Source organism: Chiloscyllium plagiosum, unplaced genomic scaffold (genome assembly GCF_037043375.1).
Source record: "Chiloscyllium plagiosum isolate Xiang-an unplaced genomic scaffold, Cpla_swu_hap1 HiC_scaffold_28, whole genome shotgun sequence".
NCBI classification, from domain to species: Eukaryota; Metazoa; Chordata; class Chondrichthyes; order Orectolobiformes; family Hemiscylliidae; genus Chiloscyllium; species Chiloscyllium plagiosum.
The window spans coordinates 38866489-38887975 of record NW_028270166.1 but is presented as its reverse complement, the minus strand read 5'-3'; positions in this window follow the sequence as shown (position 1 = coordinate 38887975).

The following is a 21487-nucleotide window of genomic DNA, read 5'->3' as shown; positions in this document are numbered from 1 at the left end:
ATGGTCTGGGAGATGATGGTTTGGTGGTGTGAGATGGGGTCATGGTCAAGGGGGCAGTAGGAGGAGGTGTCCACGAGTTGGCGTCTAGCTTCAGCGGTGTAAAGATCAGTGCGCCAAACTACCACCGCGCCTCCCTTGTCTGCTGGTTTGATGGTGAGGTTGGGGTTGGAGCTGAGGGAGTGGAGGGCTGGGTGTTGTGATGGTGAGAGGTTGGAGTGGGTGAGAGGGTTGGAGAAGTTGAGGCGGTCAATGTTGCGGCGGCAGTTGGAAATGAAGAGGTCGAGGGCAAGTAAGAAGCCAGCACAGGGTGTCCAGGTGGATGGGGTGTGTTGAAGGCAGGAGAAGGGGTTGTCAGAGGGTGGGCGGGAGTCCTGGTGAAGAAGTAGGTGCGGAGGCGAAGGCAGTGGAAGAAATGTTCAATGTCTAACCGTGTGTCGAACTCATTAGTCCGGGAGTGTAGGGGGATGAAAGTGAGGCCTCTGCTGAGGATTGATCGTTCATCCTCAGAGAGGGGGGAAGTCTGGAGGGATGGTGAAAATATGGCAGGGCTGGGAGCTAGGACCTGGTGTGGGGCTGGAGCTGGGAGTGGGGGCGGAGTTAGTCGTGGGGGCGGAGTTAGTCGTGGGGGCGGAGTTAGTCGTGGGGGCGGAGTTGGTCGTGGGGGCGGAGTTATTTGTGGGGGCAGAGATCGACGTGGGGGCAGAAATCGACGTGGGAGTGGCGTAGTGTGCGGTGTGGTCCTTGAGCAGGTGAGTGACGTCACTGGGGGCGGAAGTTGCTACGACGACAGCAGCTCCGGGGGCGGAAGTGGCTGCGGTGACGGCCACTCCGGGGGCGGAAGTGGCGCACCAGGCAGAAACGGCGCTGGTCCCGGTGGCCGTGGATCCGGCGGCGGCCACATATCTGTCAGCGATGATCTTCCTGGCGATCGTGGAGGCAGTTGTCTGGGCGGTGATCGTGGAGGCTGCATGGTCGGTTGTGGCTGTTGTCCGTGCGGCGGTGGGGGTGGAATTGACGTCACCGTTCGCCGCGGCGGTGGTGGCTGCAGTGGCCGTGTGGGCAATAGCGCCCGAGTGGTTCCGGAGGTCTTGAGAAGGTTCAGGAACGGTCGAGGAAGCCGGAGTGTGGGGGTGAGAACATGAAAGTTTTTTGTACTTACTTTCTTTGGTTTCAGTGTATGAATTCTTTGCAGGTCCTTTGCAGGTCTGGGACAGTGTTGTCCTGAGCTGGGTAGGGCTGACTGCAGGGAGTGTAGGTAGCGGTGCATGACTGCGAGCGTGGATTTCAGTGTATGAATTCTTCTGAGGATTAATTAATAAATACCTTATAAACTCGTGCAATGCCAGGACCATCATGAAAGCCAGTTTCTCATCCATGGACTGCACCTACCTTTCCTGTTGCCACGGAAAAGCTGCCAACAACATCAAAGACCCTTCCCAGCTCAGTTATACTCTTACAATCACTTCCGGCAGTTAGAAGATACAGAAGCTTGAACACTCCTACCAAAAGGTTCAAGAACAGTTTCTTCCCCCCTCTTGTTGGACTGCTGAATAGACTCTCTAACTTCAAGTCTAATATTTATCTTGCTTTTGTGCACCTCCTGTGTACCTGTAACATTGTGTGCCTCACTCTGTCTAAACACCAATTACTTATATGACCTTGAATGTTGTGGTCTGCCTGGACTACTCACAAAACAAACTTTTCACTGTATGTAGGTACATGTGACAGCAATCAAATCAAATCAAAGATATCAGGTAGCTTTCTCCATCTCCTGCACCTTTAAAAGGAGTTAGTGATCGCTTAGCTAGTGAAAAGAGGCATAGACATAACTTCCAAAATCTATTTCAAAATGTAATTGGCATAGCACATACTTGTTCATCGTAATTTAACAATTTTGTACAAATGTTTTGGAAAATATAAACAGTTGGTTTTGGCTTTGAATGAAAAATGGATGCTTCAAGGTATAAACACTCTCATTCTTACATCCTTCTCAAATGCAAGAAGGATCGTGCCCCAAGAAACTAATATTATTCAATGATTTTTCACCATATTAGTCAATGGTGTTAAAGATAAAAACTGGCTCTGTAATGTTTCTTACCAGTTATTATTGATACATAGAAGCCAAGCTTCTTCAATGGCTATGAGGAAAAGTGCTGTTAGATACGGACAGGTCCAAGTGTGATTAAGGTGCTATGTGACCTACTGACACTGCTCATTTGTTTCAATAATGTAGTGCTAATGTCATTGGTACCAGCACTCCAGAGCTCCCAGATTAACATTCTGGGCTCATGGGTTCAAATCCTACCATACAAATTGAGGGAATTGAATTAAGAGCTAAAGCCAGAAATTGAAAGATGGTCTGAAACCATTATCATTTGTCATTAAAACCTATTAGATTTAGTGACGCCCTTCAGGGAAGGAAATCTGCTGTCCTTACCTGACCTGGACTATGTGACTCTAGATCTAAAGTAACATGGTTGACTCTTTACTGCCCTCTAAAATATCTAAGCAAAATTGTAAAAAAAAAGCCACTTTATTTCAGTCTCTAGACTGACCGGTGTCACTTGCATTTCATAGTCAGCTTGCTCTTAAAAAGTGTCAACAACAACTCCCTCTGATTTCTGTCCATCTCTTACACTCTGCTTGCTTTCAATAGCCCATTATTCAACATGCAAAGAATTGAATGCAATATTTTACTCGACATATTTTCTCTGTTCAATTCCTTGGGACATTTTCGTTCAAGATCTTGTGGCTGAATGACTTGAATGTTGAACAATCGACTTCACAAACACCAGTTGAAATCATACCTGACTTACTTACTAAACTTCAGTATTCTGTAATGCACAGAGTTCAAATCTTGGGCTTTTGCGCTGCAAGGGAGACTTGATCAGGACTAGGCATGCCAAACTGTGAAAATCATAGCTAATGACCTGGATCAGAGATTGAGGTGCAAGTGTAGCTTAAAATGCAATTGCTCCGGGCTGAACACTGAAGGAGGTTAATCGAGAAATTGGGAGCCTTAATTTTGTGGCATCTCCCAAAGGCAGGAGGACAAGCTTAATGAAAATGTGCTCGAACATGGAGTGCAATTCAGCAGCATGTTTGGAAGTACAAACAGTTCAGGACAGTGAGAATGAGATACAGAAGAACTTAAAGAAAATTAGGACACCTGCATGTTATTGAAAAATGTTGATCCCAAATGGCAGAATCCAGCATCTAGAATGAGTGAAGAGATGTGAACGATCTCAAACATTAGGCTTACCCTCGCAGGAATGGAAAGCAACCTCAAGGCTGTGAAATCTGCTGCCCTTGGTTATAATTTATTAATGGTAATGAAAAATAAATGAGGAGCAGGTTTTGAAATTATAGCCTTTAAGAACCTTACTTACGAGGAAGAAATGGCTAGAGAAGGTAGTTCCTCCAGCAAGGATTGAGAAATTGTTCTCTTAAACCTTTAATGTTTGATTTTCTCCAACTGTGAAGACAGATTGCAGTAAAACAAAAAGCAGCTTGTAGTTAGTGACCCTGAGGTAAACTCCTCTCCCCATAATACGTTCCAGTGTGTGGAATAGGAACTGTGAGCTGAGATGCCTGATCAACATACCACTCACTACATACAATCACAGGAGATCTAAGATCACTTCAAGTGAAGTGACAACCATTAAAGGTCGTTGCCCACATTTGGCTGATCAGTTTATGTGTGTGCTCTGTTGATGGACGCCTGGTATTCTGGCTGTTCCCTTGCCTCATGGACTAACCTAACTTCCATTCAGCTCACTGAGCCCAGGCCTTGACACCATGACAGGGAATCTAAATGTCACTAGCTTGCTGTACTGTGAGAAATAAGCCATTATAGGGAGGTCTTTGAACATTACTTGACCCTTTGCACCATGTACATGCTTAAAGGTCATTGCCTTCAGAAACACTTTCTTTCTGACCAACTAAAATGATGCAGACAATTGCCTATGTGGGATGCAATGTGTTGAAAAGCCAGGCTGAGTCACAGGGGTCTGTAGTAGAGAAACGGCCATGCCATCCAGTTTTCACAATTAAACCAGTCCCAGTTGCCTGCGTTTGGTCCATATCCCATAAGAAATTACTTCTTATGCCCCTTTTCAATAACTAAGAGCTCACTAACTCTTCTGAAAGAGGCAGGAGTCTGAGGAAGCTAGCCGGGTTAGCTATCCCATTGACGTAGCTGTCTAAATGTTTCTTAAATGACAAAATTGTACCCGCTTCCACCACTACCTCTGGCAGCCAGTTCCAGGCACTTACCACCCTCTGTGTAAAAGATTTGCCCCACAGGACCCTTTTGTATGTCTCCCTTCTCACCTTAAACCTATGCGCTCTGGTTTTAGACTCCCCTGTGATGGGGAGAAGCTGTTGGCTATCTATCTTATCTATGCCTCATGATTTTATGAATCCTTATAAGGCCACCCCTCAGTCTCCTACGCTCCAGGGAAAAAAGACCCAGCCCATCCAACCTTTACTTAAAACTTAAACCTTCCAGTCTCAGTAGCAGTCTAGTAAACCATTTCTGAACTCTTCCTAGGTTAATAATAACCTTTTGAAGCGCACTTTGCCCTGTCCATGCTGTAGCTTTCATATTTGTCCAAATGGATTCACATATACAAGTATTGGCCTTCTCGAATCGATCTCGGAAAATGTTGCCTAATCTCCTAGGAATCCCACAAATACTATCACTTTGCTGAGGATTACTGGACAAAAATTGTCAAATTCATAAGAACACCCCGCAAATATTTGATATGCTCTCATACTGATACACTGTGAAGCGACTCTCTGCAAATATTGATATATTTTCAGGACTCTGTGTCTTAATCTGCCAAATGTAGTTAATTATTCAAAAGAAACAGTGACTTAATTTGTATTACGTACGTTAAAAGAACACTCCCCTGTAATTTGAAAATCTATCACCTAAATTCACCAGATTTTAGGAATGTAGGAAAATAGGACTAATTGTGAATAGGCCATTTGGCCCTTTGATCCTGCTGTCTTATTCAATAACAATGTGCCTTGTCTGACTGGTCTCAAATCTACTCTCCTCACTCTCACACAACCCTAACTCCTTTGTCTATCAAAACCTGTCTAACTCGGACTTGAATACATTCAGTGACCAAGTCTGCATTCTTTCTGAGGAGGAAACTTCCACAGGCTAATGACCTATTGTGAGAAAGATAAACAATTCTCATCTCCATCTTTTAAACTTTGTCCTTAAGTTCTGAACTGCTCCACAAGAGGAAGCAGCTTCTGGAATCCAACCTACCAACTTCCTCATTGAGATCACCTCTCATTCTTCGAAACTCCTTTGGATAAAAGTCCAAGGTGTTCCAACATTTCTTACAATCCAAATCTTTTTGAGTTTGGCCATCCAATTTTCAAGTGGTTGGTAAGGAAATAAGAGTACCATAGTGTCGTAGAGATGTGCAGCACGGAAATAGACCCTTCAGTCCAACTCATCCATGCCAACCAGATATCCTAAACTAATCTAGTCCCATTTGCCAGCACTTGGCCCATTTCCCTGTAAACCCTTCCTATTCATATACCCATCCAGATGCCTTTTAAATGTTGTAATTGTACCAACCACCATTACTTCTTCTGGCAGCTCATTCCATACACACACCACCTTTTTCGTGAAAAAATATATTAGGAACCATTTATATCTTTCCTGCCTCACCTTAAACCTATGCCCGCTAGTTTTGGGCTCTGCCATCCTGGGAAAAAAGTGAAATTGAACATTCAACCTATCTATGCCCATCATGACTTGATAAACCTCAGCCTCCAAGACGACAGGGAAAACAACCCCAGCCTATTCAGCCTCTCCCTACAGATCAAACCCTCCAACCCAGCAACATCCTTGTAAATCTTTTCTGAAACCTTTCAAATTTAACAACATCACTCAAGTTTAACAACAGGGCGTAGAAAGACCAGAGTTAAATGCAGTATTCAAACAATGGCCTAACCAATGTCTTGTACAGATGTAACATGACATCTCAACTCTTCAATGCACTGTCCAATAAAGGAAAGCATACCAAACACCTTCTTCACTATCCTATCTATCTACAATTCCACTTCCAAGGAACTATAAACCTGCAACCCAGGGTCTCTTTGTTCAGCAACACTGCCCAGAACCCTAACCCTAACCCTAACCCTAACCCTAACCCTAACCCTAACTCTAACCCTAACCCTATCATTAGGTATATAAATCCTGCCCTGATTTGTCTTACCAAAATGCAACACCTTACACTTATCTAAACTAAACTCCACCTGCCACTCCTTGGTCCATTGGTCTGCAAATCCTCACAATGTACACCAGTGGTAGGCAGTAAGAGCTGGAGATATTCCTGGCAGATGTGAGACCATCCTGCCTAGCATCATGGAGAGCAGGAGAGTGCAAGAGACATTAGATGACAAAACAGCAGATCTTTAAAGGTGGCGGTACATTTATTAATTCCAAGTACAAGGGTATCACTGGCTAGGAAAACATTTATTGCTCATCCTTAATTGCCCAGAGACAATTAGGAGTCAATCACATTGCTGTCGCCTGGAGTCACATGTGGGCCAGACCAGGTAAGTATGTCAGTTTCCTTACCTAAAGGACACTAGTGAACCAGATGGGGTTTTTTTCTGACCATCAAAAATGGATTCATGGTCATCATTAGATTTTTAATTTCAGGTTATTAGTTGAATTCGAATTCTGCCATTGACTGTGGCAGGATTCAAACCCAAGTCCTCAGAATATTCCCTAGGCCTCAGGATTAACCGTCCAGCGATAATACCACTGGGCCATCGCCTCCCTTTTTGGGCTAGCCTTCAGATGAGGAGTGATGTGGTTGACTCTTCCAAATGGGTAAATAAATGCTAGCCTAGCCAGCAATCCCCACATACCAGAAATGAAGGTTACAAAAAAACTTTGCCTGTATTTTACCAGTATTATTTTACTTACTATAGCATGTCACATAAAAAAAAGTGAATATTTAGTGGAAGAGACTACCAATGCTCTTGAAGGTCAATCTGAAATAGTTCCAAGTTTGGAAAGTCTAGATGCAGACTGCACCATCTTGACATAGAGTCATAGAGATATACAGCACGGAAACAGACCCTTTGGTCCAACTGATCCATGCTGACCAGATCTCCCAACCCAACCTAGTCCCACCTGTCAGCACACAGCCCATAACCCTCCAAACCTTCCTATTCATATACCCATCCAGATGCCTTTTAAATATTGAAATTGTACTAGCCTCCACCACTTCCTCTGGCATCTCATTCCATATACACACAACAACATGACCCTCTAACACCGCTACTCAATACTCTGACCAATAAAGGAAAGCATACCAAACACCTTCTTCACTATCCTATCTACCTGAGACTCTACTTTCAAGGAACAATAAACCTGCACTCCAAGGTCTCTTTGTTCAGCAACACTCCCTAGCATCTTACCATTTAGTGCATAGGTCCTGCTAAGATTTGCTTTCCCAAAATGGTGCACCTTGCATTTATCTAAATTAAACTCTATCTATCACTCCTCAGTCCATTGGCCCATCTGATCAAGATCCTGTTGTACTCTGAGGTAGCCTTCTTTGCTGTCCACTACACCTCCAATTTTGGTGTCACCTGCAAACTCACTAACTATACCTGTTATGCTCACATCCAAATCACTTATATAAATGACAAAAGGTAGTGGACCCAGCACTGATCCTTGTGGCACTCCACTGATCACAGGTCTCCAGTCTGAAAAACAACTCTCCACCATCACCCTTTGTCTTCTACCTTTGAGCCAGTTCTGTAGCCAAATGGCTAGTTCTCCCTGTATTCCATGAGATCTAACCTTGCTAACCAGTCTTCCATGGGAAACCTTGTCGAACGCCTTACTGAAGTTGATATAGATCACATCTACCACTCTGCCCTCATCAATCCTCTTTGTTACTTCTTGAAAAAATTCAATCATGTTGATTCAGACCATTCTGGGCTGGCTGGCTCTCTGGATGAACAGTCTAGTGATAATACCACAAGACCATTGTCCCCCATTGGTAGTGAGAGGCATAAAGATGGATTTGATTAGATATGAATGGGAGTACCAGAGTCATCACCAAGCGTTGCCATCTGACAAATTGGGAGCGGAAGCTAGGGTTCTGAAATTATTGATATCAATATTGAATCTAGCATGTTTTAAATTACAGACTCCAATAGTGAAGTGTTTGACTGAGGAGTTTATTGGAACAGTTGGGAGTTTGAGGATAGAGAATTCAGTGTGGGATTGAGATTGTGAATTAAAACAGCAGGTGACTGAATGCTGTGGACTGAACGAAGACAATGTAAACAGGTCCAAGAATCTGCATTTGTTTATTTTGTTATAGACATGAGCAAATCAAGAGCAGACAATACAGTGTATTAAATTGAAATTAGTACATCATGATGTAAACGGCCATGTGGGAATCCTCAGAGGGGAGGGAAACAGTGTTTCATGGTACATCTGTCGATAGATAACAGAATTGATGGAGAATGATCCATTAAATATTTGTGATAGAATGCAAGAAGAAGGAAAACCCTCATCATGCTTCTGAGAGGGAAGGGAATGGATGCAGGCACAAGTGCATGAAATGGAATAGATACAGTTGAGAGTTCAGTCAACCACAGCAGAGGAGAATCATTGGTTGAGGGAAAGGGAATATATTGAAAGCAGTGGTAGGGAGCAAGTTATGTTTTATTCAGATCATTTCAAGCAATTCTCTCAGGTATCCACATTCATTGAAGCTCAAAAGGACTGCCAGATTCTAAGTAGCTCCCCTATTATCGTCCATAATTTGCGCTGAGAATGAATTTCAATGATAATCTTTAAACTGTGCTCTTCTCAATGGATTCATTCCCATAATCAGCAGCAACGTTTTCAAAGGATAATGAAACTGATTTATTCAAAAGATATAACTCTGTATGTATACTTATACAGATCACAGCTACACAAATCAGGGCAGCGAACAAAATGGAGCCATTTTACCAAGATAAAAAACTTTCCTGAAGTGACTAGGCACTGATATTTATGTAGTTATCACCTACCTGAGAGCTAAACTCCAAAACTGGCTCATGGGACTAGATGTTAAGGTAAGAAATTTTGATTCCAGCTTGGAACCTGTGTCAGATTCTAGCGCAGGGATGGGGCCCACTGTGCATTCAAAATGAAAGGCTAGCATTCCATAATGTTCAATCCTTGTCTCTGGGGTGGATGTCAGGATGAGTTCAAACATTGATTGTTCTTTTACCAATTGTGTAAACCAAAGTAATAACAGTAAAGTCACTGCAGAACCCACAACCACAGAGTTGACGAAAGTCATCTCAGGTTGATCTCAGGGTACTGCCTAGGAAGAGAGGGAGCACGAAAAATGTAATGAGCGACTCTATCTTATGAAAGTTGTATGAATTGTGATTTGACACCATTGCAAACAGCAAACTGTGAAATGATCCATTTTTCAACTCTTGCCTTACTAGTTGGGAGAATCCAGAACTAGGCACCATAGTTTAAACAAAAAGTGTCTTCCATTGAAAACAATGATGAGAAAATAGTTTTTTTCTTCTTTCAGTAAATTGTGAGTCTTTTAAATTCCCTTCCTCAAACGTCAATGGATGCAGAACCTTTAAATATCTTTAAGGTGGCGATAGATGGATTTTTTTAATGACCAAAAGGATAGAAGTAACTGCACAGAAGCCAATATCCTGTCACCAAGTCACCCTTTATATACATGTGCACAGTACATGGTCTCTGACCAGCCAGCTCAGAGCCAAGCCCTAGAATGAGGAGCTCCTCTGAATCTTCTGTTTACATCTGTCAGCCAGGGTTCCCTTATTGGGCCAGATTAACAGCCCCAATCCAGGATCTCCTATTCAATGAGATCCACCTGACCCTTGTTCCAGTCACTGTGTGGATGAAACATTATCAGGGTGTGCAGCAATGTAGAGTTGAAGTTAAAATCAGATCAGCCATGACCTTATTGAGTGGCAGAGCAGCTTGAACAGTTGAACACCCGACTCTCGCTCCTTGTTTGTATGTTTGCATGGTGCAGAGCAATAGGTTCAAATCTGAAACAAAAGCTGAGATTGCTGGAAAAACTCAACAGATCTGGCACCATCTGTGGAAAGAAAGCAGAGTTAACATTTCAGGTCTGAAGAAAGGTCACTGAATCTTTCATCAGAATTGGAAGATTAGCTATTAATAGCTTCAAATCAAGTGCAAGATTAGGGACCTAAGGTAACTCTTGAAACAAAGGAAGGGAACTTACAAAGGTGATGATAAAGAAAGCTAATAGGCTGGGGTTCATAATGGGGTGAAGGTGCAATTATTGAGAATGAAGGGGAGACCATGGGTATAAAGGATTAAGCAAGTTTGAGGAAAGTGGGGTTTACATATGAATGAAGAAGGATTCAGAAAGGCTGTACAGATCACTGAAAGTAAGTATAAGGATCGAAAATTCAAATGACACCTAAGGTATGGTCATCTCATTTTGTTGCACTCAATAAAGGCAGGATGCTGGAGATCTGAAATCAGAGCAGAAACTGCTGGACAAATTCGGCAAGTCTGGCAACATCTGTAGAGAAAGAAACATGATTAAGATATCGAGTCCAATATAAAGATTCACCTCTATACAAAGTAAAGCCTTTACAAATCATCTTCTGGGCAAGAAGAAGACCTGATGCTTTTATTGCAGATAGTCACAGGTATGAAGCCATAGTAACAGGCTAATAACAATTCTATGCTCTGGGTGCAGACGACATTACTGCTACAGTCAATAGAGAACACCAGCCTAACAGGATCGGTGATACATACTGTTTATCAGAGCTACCCAAAAGCCACCCAGCTTTTCTTCATATCTGCCAAGGAATCTTGTGCACACCTGTGAAGCAAACCTGATTTCAAAAGGCACACCAGATCCCAGAACAAAGCATAGGTGATGAATATGATGGTGTAACAGCATACGACTGGCAACAAGGAAAGTGCTAATAAATCACAGAATCACATCAATCAGGTTCAGAGTCAAGCAAGTACCAGGAAGTATCGGAAGATGACCAGCTTTACATATTGTTAGCCTCACATCTCGGTAGACAATATAAGGTGAACAGAAGCTTTTCAGCCATTTAATATCCATCATCCTGAAAAGGCAGATAACACTCAATGAAAACCAAAATCTGTACAGAAGCTATTTGCAACATATGACCATGATGCATAAAGAAAGATCTGTTCCTCAGCATGTGACACTCCATAATACAGCCTATGAGAGACAATTTCACAGCATACAATAGATCACCAATCCTATAAATTGGCAGAATCATATTGCATATGACCATAAGAGACCATGAGACAGAACAGCAGAAATTAGGCCATCCAGCCCATCAAGTCTGCTCTGCCATTCAATCATGGCTGATAAGTTTCTCAACCTCATTCTCCCACTTCCTCCCCATAGCCCTTGATTCCCTTTCCAATCAAGAACCTATCTATCTCCATATTAAATATACTCAATGACTTGGCCTCCACAGACTTCTGTGGCAGTGAATTCCACAGATTCACCACTCTCTGGCTGAAGATGTTTTTCCTTATATCTGTTCTAAAAGATCTTCCTTTTATTCTCAGGCTGTGTACTCAAGTTTTGGTCTCTCCTACCAATAGAAACATCTTCCCAACATCCACTCTGTACGGACCATTCAGTATTCTGTAGGGTTCAATTAGATCCCCCCTCATCCTTCTAAACTCCATCGAATATAAACCCAGAGTCTTCAAATGTTCGTCATATGTAAAGCTGTTCATTCCTGGGACCATTCTCATGAATCTCCTCTGAACACGCTCCATGGCCAATACATCCTTCATTAGATATGGGGCCCAAAACTGTGTACAATACTCAAATGTGGTCTGACCAGGGCCTTATAGAGCCTCAGAAGTACATCCCTGTTTTTTTATTCAAGTCCTCTCAAAATAAATGCCATCATTGCATTTGCCTTCCAAACTACTGACTCAACCTGCAAGTTTACCTTAAGAATTCTGGACTAAGACTCCCAAGACCCTTTGCACTTCAGACTTCTGAATTTTATCCCCATTTAGAAAATGGTCCATGCTTCTGTTCTTCCTACCAAAGTGCATGACCTCGCACATTCCCACGTTGTATTCCAGCTGCCACTTCTTTGCCCACTCTCCTAACCTGTCCAAATCCTTCTGCAGCCACCCTGACTCCTCAATGCTCCCTATCCCACTACCTATCTTTGTGTTGTCTGCAAACTTAGCCAGAATGCCCTCAGTTTCTTCGTCTAGATCATTAATGTGTAAAGTGAAAAGTTGTGGTCCCAACACTGAGCCTTGTGGAACACCACTTGTCACCAGCAGCCACCTTGAGAAGGACCCTTTTATCCCCACTCTCTGCTTCCTGCCAGACAGCCAAGCTTCTGTATTGCAATGCCTGCATCTACCTGCAGCAAACCAGCAACCCAGCAGTGGCAGGATTGCCAGTATGTACAGAGCATGGTATAGTTACAATACATGAGATTGGAATCATCTCCTCTGTAGTGGAACAGACCATCCATGTTCCAATTGAATCAATTGAAGTTGAAGATGCTCTTAGGGTGATCAGTTACATGTTGGCCAGAATCATGGAGTCATAGAGAAGTGCAGCATGGAAACAGACCCTACAATTCAACTCATCCATGCTGACCAGAAATTCTACATTAATTGAATCCCATTTGAGTCGATGTGAACAGTTGCATTTGTAGCTACCAAAGATGAGTAATCACAAAGAACCACAAAAGTTCATTCTCCAGGAATGGCCTATTTATATTAGAGAAGTACCTGGGAAGATAGGTTTCATTTTGGCCATACAGAAATGAACTTGGTATATCATAGCAAGTCAATTTCAAGGACAGGAAATCTTAATACCAACAGGATTATGCCAATATGACATGTCCACGCTACACCATGGACACAATGGTCTTGAAAACAGAAGACACTAAATACTGTGCAGGGTTGCATCAGGATGTTAAATTAGTCATAAATGCATTTGAGATAAGTCAAACTTGTCAACTGTAGTAGAGGAAGAGGGAGCCTTCACATCCACATGATGATCCATCTGCTTCTTGAATGAAAGCAGCAACAAACCTGTTCACACTACACAAAGAAGATCACACCTTTGTTCGGGGATTTTCCATTGTTTGACAACTTAGTATCACAATGAGTGTAACCCTTGTTTACACAATCAATATTTTTGGTTTATCTAGCATAATGGAATAGTTAACATCTGACAATGGACTACAATTCAATGCAAACCATTTGAAGACATAAGTAATAGTGGGGAATGACCCTTACCATATCATCACCCCACTAACCTTGTTCAAACAAACTAGAAGAGCATATTGTACTATCATATTGGTGATCATTAACTGTTGAGCAAGAAAACAATAGTTTTACATTACTCTATTGTAATGGAGAAGGATCATAGATCATAGAATCCCTAGAGTGTGGAAACAGGCCATTTGGCCCAACAAGTCCACACCGACACTCTGATGAGTATCCCACCCAGACCCATTTCCCTCCCCTATTACTCTACATTTCCCCTGATTAATGCCTCTAGCCTATACATCTGTGAACACTAAAACAATTTAGCATGGCCAATTCACCTAACTGCACATCTTTGGACTGTGGGAGGAAACTGGAGAACCCAGAGGAAACCACACAGACAGAGGGAAAATGTGCAAACTCCACATAGACAGTCGCCCGAGGCTGGAATCAAACTCAGGTCCCTGCTGCTGTGAGGTAGCAGTGCTAACCAATGAGCCACCTTGCCGCCATCTGCAGCTACCACCCGCAACACAACTTAACCCAGCAACCAATTATATGAACATTCCAAGATTCAGGGTATTCGTCTTCAAAAAGACAAGACAATGAAAGAGATAGTGACCACAAAACAGGCAGAGAATGACAGCTGTGCATTAGGCAGAGTATTTGAGTTGGAAACCCAAGTACTAATAGTTGTCTACCAACAGAAGTTTTGAGAATATGCAGCAAGCCAGATTATACAAAACCATTACTATCATGCTACATTGCAAGGGAACAGAAGCCAGATTAGATTAATGTATCATACCAATGATGCATGAAGATAGAGGGGAAGAAACCCCTGATGATGATGATGATTGCCTGGTGATGTTGAAGGACAGCATGAACACCAAGACAACTTAGTTGTCAAACAAGTGCAACCAAGAATAACAGGTACTTCTAAAGACAGGTATATGGTCATCAGATGAGGATGAGTTATCAAATTTCCAAAATGTTATTTTAACATTAGAATTCTTAATAGTTGAAATGGTATTTTTACCTGTTTTTATAATTATAAAAATAACAGCATATGTCACTGTACAGCCGTACGTCTCTGCTTGGGATAAGTTTTTTATCTTTGGAAAAGGGGGAATGCTGTGTTGTGTATCATCATTGTTTATCAGTGTTGGTGATATCGTCACTGTATCATAGTATATGACCTGAGGGCATAATGATCTCTTGAAGTATGGCGTGCAAATGGAGGCATGTTGCACTTTGATTCTGAACAGCTTCATAATAGGCTAGATACGCATGTGCCCCTGAATGAAATATTTGTAAATATTAGTGGGCTGTAAGAAACATCTGTTGGAGCTTTCAATACTATGTTATCCACATGGAGAAAGTGAGGACTGCAGAGTTTCCAATATGGCTAGGAAGAACTGTTTGTTTAGTGTATGGATTCTTCTGTGGATGAAGAACAGTAGAGGTCCTTTGCAACCCAAATCTCGAACTCAGCACCACCTTCCTAACCTGCAATTTTCTTCCTGACCTCTCCGCCCCCACCCCCACTCCGGCCTATCACCCTCACCTTAACCTCCTTCCATTTATCGCATTTCCAACGCCCCTTCCCCAAGTCCCTTCTCCCTACCTTTTATCTTAGCCTGCTTGGCACACTTTCCTCATTCCTGAAGAAGGGTTCATGCCCGAAACATCGATTCTCCTGCTCCTTGGATGCTGCCTGACCTGCTGTGCTTTTCCAGCAACACATTTTCAGCTATGTTATCCACATACCCATTTCATATGTTCTGAAGGATAACAAAAGCATTACTATATTTTATAAAGATAGTCTGGTGGAGACAAAATACACATCACCATGAATGCAAAGCAAGAGAGCAAATTATACATTGAAAGAAAAGAAAGGGTAGAAAAATGAAATTTACAGTCACAAACAACTCAGTATAGGAGTTGGGATGTCATCTTGAAGTTGTACAGGTTTTTTGTGAGGCCTCCTTTAGTGGGCGGCACGGTGGCACAGTGGTTAGCACTGCTGCCTCACAGCGCCTGAGACCCAGGTTCAATTCCCGCCTCAGGCGACTGACTGTGTGGAGTTTGCACGTTCTCCCCGTGTCTGCGTGGGTTTCCTCCGGGTGCTCTGGTTTCCTCCCACCGTCCAAAGATGTGCAGGTCAGGTGAATTGGCCATGCTAAATTGCCCATAGTGTTAGGTAAGGGCAATTTAGGGTATGGGTGGGTTACGCTTCGGCGGGTCGGTGTGGACTTGTCGGGCCAAAGGGCCTGTTTCCACACTGTAATGTAATGTAATCTAATCTAATACTGTACCCAGTTCTGATCGCCCTGTTATAGGAAGGATAATATTAAGCTGGAGAGGGCTCAGAAGAGATTTGTCAGATGGTGGGTTTGAGTTAAAAGGAGAGGCTGGATAGGCTGGGACTTTTCTCACTGGAGTGTAGGAGGTTGAGTGGACCTTAAAGAAGGTTTGTAAAATCACAAGGGATATAAGGTGAATGGCAGGTGTCTTTTCCCGAGGGTGGGGAATTTCAAGACCTCGGGGGCATATTCTTAAGGTGAGAGGGAAAAGATTTTAAAAAACATAATGATCAGGTTTTTTTATACAGAGGATGATGCATGTGTGGACGAACTTCCAGTGGAAATGGTGGATGCGGATACAGTCATAACCTTTAAAAGGCACTTGGACAAGTACATGAATAAGAAATATTTACAGGGATATGGGCCAGAGGCAGGCAGGTGGGACTAGTTTAGTTTGGGGTTATGGTCAGTATGGATTGGTTGGACCAAAACATCTGTTTCCATCCTATATGACTATGACTCTAAAATCTTGGAGAAACATTGAGCAACTCACTGTTTGAGGAGAAAGTGAGGACTGCAGATGCTGGAGATCAGAGCTGAAAATGTGTTGCTGGAAAAGCGCAGCAGGTCCGGCAGCATCCAAGGAACAGGAGAATCGACATTTCGGGCATAAGCCCTTCTTCAGGGCTTATGCCCGAAACGTCGATTCTCCTGTTCCTTGGATGCTGCCGGACCTGCTGCGCTTTTCCAGCAACTCACTGTTTGGCAAAGAGCTTCTATCAAACGCTGATCTTATTTTGATTTGGAGGCAAAGTCTCTTGCTCAAAGTTACATTACTTTGTCGACTGAAAATATTGTTATATAATGGCCTAATAACAGCTTGGGACACAAACAAAAAATCCAATAAAGCTTTTTGGGGATGCTCTCTAAAATGGCCAGGGCTAATAAATGACCATACTTGTAGAAGGGTGTCATCCACATCGTACAGAAATCCCAGCTAAAGTTAACAAAAAGGGGCTAGAGATGAGTTGTCTGCTTCCAGCCAGCTATGGACAAAGGATGAATATCAAAACCCATTTTACTAATGTATGCTAATGCATGCTAATGCTTTTGCACTTACATTGCCAGTTCATAACAGGGGCAGCACAGTGGTTCAGTGGTTAGCACTGCTGCCTCACAGCACCAGGGACTCAGGTTTGATTCAAACCTCGGTACACTATCTGTGTGGAGTTTGCACATTCTCGCCATGAGTGTGGGGGGTTCCTTTGGGTGCTCCGGTTTCCTCCCACAATCCAAAGATGTACATGCTAAGTGAATTAGCCATGCTAAATTGCCCATAGTGTTCAGGGATGTGCATGTTAGGTGTATTACTCAGGGGTAAATGTAGAGTAATAGGGTGTGGGAATGGGCTTGGGTGAGTTACTCTGCGGAGGGTTGGTGTGGACTTGTTGGGCCAAGTGGCCTGTTTCCACATTGTAGGAACTCTATGATATCAGCAACTCTGGGGAGGTAAAGCTAAATGAATGACATTCAGTTATCCCAGCAAGTTCAGCCACCAAAACCTGATATTTCTGTCCTTGTCACATGACTGAAATCTGAGATTATTGAATTGTTTAACTATAGAATTTTGGGATTCCATGTCAGTTGTTTGACTACCAGAGAGATGGTAGGTTGAGTTGGCAGACTGCTCTACCTCTGTCTTTACGTGCAGGATAGAAGCCCAAAATTTTTAAAATCAGCAATACTTCTGGATGAATGGATTGGGTGCATGGAGCTCTGTTTTGAAATATATAAAATGGTCAGATCAGTATGTTTTCCTTTCCAGTTTTACTGTCTTTTATTTGTTTTGGAGAGAAGCTACAGCCGGCTAGACCTGGCTCACTGAGGACACCATTATTGGGCGTGGATGCTAGGGAAGATGACATTTATGTGAACTGATTTTTAAAATGCCTTTAGGTTTACCAAAACTTGGAATTGATAACCTTCCTTCTTTCTTGTCTTGTCTTCCTTAATTTCCTGCATGGTCATGTGTGTGAATGAAGTAGGAAATTAACCTTTGCATTTTAAGCATTTAGATAATAAACTCTATTTTCAATATCAAATTAAATGCTTTTGCCATGGGTTTATTTCAAATATTGGAAACCAAAAACCAGGCTTTGGCCTACCTCAGTAAGGGATGGGAGTCAAAAGGGAAATGAATAAATTAAACAATACCTTGTCATCTCTGGCTTAAGAAACAAAAAGCAATTGTTATTTAAACTCACGTCCACTCCGACATTGTCCATGACAACTGCCAAATAAGGTGCATAACCTTCTCAATAATCATGTTTGTAGTCATGCAGTCTTGGAACATCTTCTCTCTGCGCTCGTCTTTTGCCTATTCAGTATCTATCGCCTTGATAAAAACTTCAATTGATTCTGGGACAATGACCTTCTGGGGTAATATGCTCCACATTCTCAAAATACTTTGTGTGACAGATTTTGCAGGATTTTCTTTTAATTACTTTCACAAGGATTCAAACAGAATGCTTTTTTTCCCCAGAGGAACGCCTTACTCAGCACTAAAGACTCCAAATCAACTGCCAAGCTGCTTCTAAGTCATTTATCTCACTATTTTCAAAGGAGAATGCTATGGGACATCATTTGAAAGGCCTTTAGGCAAGAGTAACCAACACAGTGGATCTCTGCTTGGTGACAAATTTGTCCTTTCATGAACAAAGGGCAACATCTATTGACATATCAAGGAATAACCCTGATATAGATTGCAGCGATGAATTAAACTCTTTTGATGAGGAGCTGATTTGAAATCGTATGAGTACGTGCTGCTATAAAAGTTGACTTGCTAGCTCTGGCCCTGCCTGTTCTGTGGGAGTCTATGTATGAGGTTTTGCAGGCAGTAGTCCCTGGTGTAGAATATGGGCCAGATGCACTGAATTAACGCTAGCTCTCTGAAAAATGGTCACTGTAATTTGCCTTTGGCTTTCCATCTTTCTCACCATCTGCCAGTCTGCGGCAATAACTAGACATAAGTTCTACTTTGTTTCTGAATTAATTTCATAACTTGTCTAAGACATTAGTGTCAAATATTGGAATTCAAAAACATTAGTCTCCAACAAACAATCTATACTTTTAAATTTGATATTAGCTTGTTAGTTTTCTCCAGTGTAATGTGACCATTCTCTTTATCAATGGCTGAATTAGTATCAGCCTGAAGACACTGAGTCCTGTCTCAGTAAAGGGGAAGTGAGTAATTAAAATAATCATTTTGGAGCATAATATTTCCCCGGGAGCATACGTCAGTGTATAATATACTTTCAGGAAATGATGTTTTCATCATCTGAATTAAAGGGATAGTGATCAAGGACAGGAGATATGAAATTTCCTGATACATGCACTCCCATGTGCTTGGATGACCTATCCAGTGAAAATCCTCATCAGAAGTTAAGAAACCATGGGACTTTCATCACCTAGACACTCTTGACAAATCTACAAGAAATCGTTTTCATAGGATGTGACCAGCATTTATTGCCCATCCCTAATTGCTGCTGACGAGGTGGAGATAATCCCCCTTCCGGAACCATTATAGTCCACGTTATCCAGGCACTACTTCAGTTCTATCAGGGAGGGAATTGCAGGAATTTGGTCCAGTCCTAGCCCCATAATTGTCAGCCAATAGTTGACTCCTTTCACACTCATAATTTCTTTCTCACATCTATTTATTTTATCAAGCAACTCAGGCCATTGCTCCTGTCAATTTATTTTCTATATTTGGTATTAACCATTTGGGAGAAGTTCTTCATGACGTTTGGTGAATTGTCTAGCCCAGAGAGCTACAGTTATTCAGTTTAATATTAGTATTTAGTATTGTGTAAAGGCTTCAGGAACCTGGAACAAACTTGCAGTGATGCCTCAGAACTGCAGATCAGTGAGTATAAATAGCACAGCATTGGCAGAGTTAGAACACAATGCATAATTTTGATGAGTATTAACGGACTGCATTAACCTCAACTGTGAGGCTTTCCTCAGTACATATGCCTGAACACATAAAGAAGGCAGATCAGTCCTTACTTAATGTAACCATAAATCAGATCCTGGTACTTCTGATTATCATGTATAGCAGTATTATACAGCTGTACAATAAATAGTGTCACTTTGAAGTCTACGCTTGAAGATGGTTTTTGCCTTGCCTCCTCCTTGACCAATTCATCTTAAACCTAAATTCAAGTGTAGAATCAAACCACCAAGGTAAAATAATGAAGACTGGTTGTTAGTTTTTGGACTCCAGAGGAATTGAGGGTTGTGTAGGCAAGGTGGGACAGTAGAGGTGAGTGTGAAGACTCATCAATAACTCGTTTTGACATTGTGGCAAAGAGCCATGTGACCTACTCTTGGCTTGCCTGTTTCTTCTTCCTGATCTCCTAAAACCTCCTCCTACATTTTCCTTATCCTAGCATCTGCACCATTTTGTAAGACTTACCCTAGAATGTCTCTTATCCAGTAAGCATATGACATTGATTTTCGCTCCCAAGGATTTTAATCTCCTCTGGTAATGTACTGTTCAACTATTATCAAAGAGCATTCATTCCATATGTTTATTGAACTAGGTCTGACAATCATTTGATTGTCTGATACCCAGGGTTGTCTCAGGTCAGATGTGAGGGGAATTAATGCCCACTTTAAAGTCTTATCTCATTACTACTGGCTTTCAACCAATGGGTGGGAGCCACCCCATGTCAAAGCACCAGCAAGCAAATCCTTAGTCATCTTGATGAGTTGGCTCTCATTTGCAATTGCTGATTGAAGAGCTGGGCATCTGGAAAGATGGAGATGGGCAGCCACTGAGAGCCAATCCCTGTCCTTCCTGCCTTTCCTTCTACTACCAAACCCCTTTCATGGTCCCTCCTCACCCTCAGTGGCAAACACTCCCTGGAACTTTATCTGGAGTTTTCTTCACTCCAGATGCCAAATGGTAAGCACTAAATGTAATACCAGCAGTGACTACCACCCTTGAAGAGCTGTGCCCTTGATTGATTGATTGGCTGGTAGCTCTCAGGGGTGCAACTTCCTCCTTATTGAGGAATGTGTAGCTATTAAATGACCCCATGGAAACAGGAGCCCACAGGCAAGGTATCCACCCTCCAGTGGAGGCTTTAGAGATCTGATTGGCAAGGTGTCATCAGTTTTTGTGATGTATTTTGGACTGATCAATCTCATTAAATTCTGCCAGTGTTCATTTTGTTCAGTTTTCAAAAGTGAATAAATGAGTAAAGCATGTCAGGATTGATTGCATGTATTTGTGGCCCTGCCCTCAAGTAACTGAATAACTAAGACTTGACTTTGACTAAATATGATGTGAAAGGAAAGAAAAATTGTGAAAACCATACTTTCTGTTCACATTAGAATGCTCAGGTTTATGTCACCTCCCTTCTCTACATTCTCACTGAATTCAGACAGAAATATTTGTTTGAGATAGACCCGCTATGAAGACTACTCTTTCCTCTTCAGCCATTCTACTGACATAACACCTCTGCTATTTCCAAAACTCTAGCAAAGGTTGATACTAAGATGTGTTATACAGTACTTGTCAAGGTAACAATGTAACCATTTTACACTGCAAATTACCCACAGGCCTTTTTCCAGGCTGTCACATTAGCAGCTGTGAGAGACGTGAGGATCAAGTAAAGGCTATTTGGCCAAAATATATTCCTAATTGATACCAAGCTCACATTTCTCAATTTGGCAGCTGTACGATTCTTGCTTACATCCCTTTATATTTGTTCGAAGTACATTTCATCATGACTTGTTTATTGTCAAACTCTATTGATTCTCGTCATTGGTTTTGGGTCTTAATCCCTTTTGT